Source organism: Taeniopygia guttata, chromosome 7, assembly GCF_048771995.1.
Source record: "Taeniopygia guttata chromosome 7, bTaeGut7.mat, whole genome shotgun sequence".
Classification (NCBI taxonomy): Eukaryota; Metazoa; Chordata; class Aves; order Passeriformes; family Estrildidae; genus Taeniopygia; species Taeniopygia guttata.
The window spans coordinates 3404539-3406762 of NC_133032.1; positions in this window are offsets into that span (position 1 = coordinate 3404539).

The following is a 2224-nucleotide window of genomic DNA, read 5'->3' on the forward strand; positions in this document are numbered from 1 at the left end:
CTGGCCAAAAAGACTTCCCTCCTTCATTCCATGTATTGATTTCTTTTTCTGCAGGCTGACTGAGCTCAGGATTCCATGGGGGTGAGTGTCCAGGCAAAGCCAGGGATGCTGCTGCACCTCCTGCCTGGAGGGCCAGCAGGGAGACCCCCTCCAAGCACCTGCTTCTGAAAAGCCAAAATCCCAATATTTCCTGGGTTTTTTCATCCCCCCTTCAAGCATTTCTTACCTTGCAGGGTTTTGCAGCTCTTTATTCGATATTCCAGTGGGAGGGGAGTTGGGCAGGGTTGGGGTTTGCTAGCCTGGATGGGGAGGCTGATGCCTGCCCTGGGAAATTTTGGTGTAAGGCTCCACCTCCCCCATCCAGAAGGAAATTAGGATGGACCCGTGGCCCGGAAAAGCCCTTCCCAAACCTTGCCTGGGGATAAATAACTTCACAGGTGTCACTGCCCACTGCCACCGGGGGAAAAAACTGAAAAGCACCGGGAGCACAGGTGCCAAGACATGGTTTTTTCTGTGTGTTACCTGAAAAGCTGCAGAGCATCCCTGAATCCTGGGATGCTGCTGAAGATCCTGGAATGTAGGATGCATCAGGAGCACAGCCTGGGCGTGCACTTTACAAACAGCCCAGTCCATAACACTTCAGCTGAACGGGAGACTAAATAAAGATGAAATGGAGACTGATGATCCCATTTGCATCAGAAAAGGTCTTGAGTCTCTTTTAGCTGCCTTGTCCAGGATAAATCCTAGGTGAAGACACTGCCTCACCAAACTCTGGGCAGTTTTTATCCCCCGGTTTGCCTTGTTTCCAGTAGACCTCCAAATTACAGGGAATAAAAAATTAAATGAGAGGATGGCAGCGAGCAGAGGGTTGGATTTGTCAACAGCTGGCCATGATGTGGGCTATAGGACCCAGGGCATTGCTCCAGAAATCCTATTTACACTGAAATAAGGACGGGTATAAACTGGGGATAGGGCAAAACCCTATCTAGCTTGTTTGTGTATCCTTAACCCCAAATTTATCCGTCAAGTCTCTTGCTGTTTAACTGAAGTGGAGTCTTTTTCTGAGGAGGTATTATTGGGATGAATTTCCACTTTATTGGCAAGCAGAGTGAAACACCACAGTCCTTCCTTCCATGGGAATTTGGAGTTTGCTTTCTTTAGAAACCCCTGACCTAAATGGCCTAAATGGCAATTACAGAATTTTGAGAATTGGATGGAACAAAAAAAGAAAAAAAAAAAAAAGCGGGGGGTGGGGGGGTGGGGGGGGAATGTTCTTATGTTCTTGTTTGTCCCAGCACATTTTATTTTCCTCCTGAATGCAAGGAAAATGAATGTGGAAACTCCAAGTCTGGGTTTTGCCTTTTCCCTGTGCCGACATCTGGAATGAGATGAAAATGCACACAAACAATTGATCTCCAAAACCCACAAAATTAGGGCAAATGCCTCACAAATTAACACAGAACGTCCTCAGCCTCTGAGAGAAGGGGTTTGGCTTTGAGGGGAGACCCATCCAGTTTCTTTGTAAACCTTCTTCTTCCCCCTCTGCCCATGGAAAAGCATTGGCCCAGGGAGATGTACATAAATGGAGAGAGCAGAGCAACTGCCAATTAAATGCTCTTTAAAATTTAATCTGAACATTAAACCTAGCAGAGAGCTACACTTAGGGCTCTGCCCACTGTGGACCCCGTTGTCTGTGGGGCACAGAGGGTCCCAGCGAAGAGGTGCTGTCCCTGGTTTGTAGGGAGCACAGCTGGATGGGAAAAAGGGTCCATGAAGATAACTGGGGAGAAATCCTTCCCTGTGAGGGTGGGCAGGCCCTGGCACAGGGTGCCCAGAGCAGCTGGGGCTGCCCCCGGATCCCTGGCAGTGCCCAAGGCTTGGAGCAGCCTGGGTCAGTGGAAGGTGTCCCTGCCCATGGCAGGGATAGTTTGTAAGGTCCCTTCCCACCCAAACCAGCCTGGGATTCCACGGCTCTAGGGAAGCTGCTTTGTGATAACCCAAACACACCAGGAGGGCAGTCTGGAGACTCCAGCTGGCAGGGAAGAGCCGGGGATGTAAAAATAAAGGCTTTTTGGAAGCAACAAATCTTCCTTTCCATGAACATTTGGAGCAGCAACATCTCATTCGACAACCATTCCCAGGTCGTGGGAGCTGGAGGGGTGCGGGCCAGGACACAGCCCCGGCTGAATTAGCGGTTTTCACCCTTTTTTTTTTTTTTTTTTTT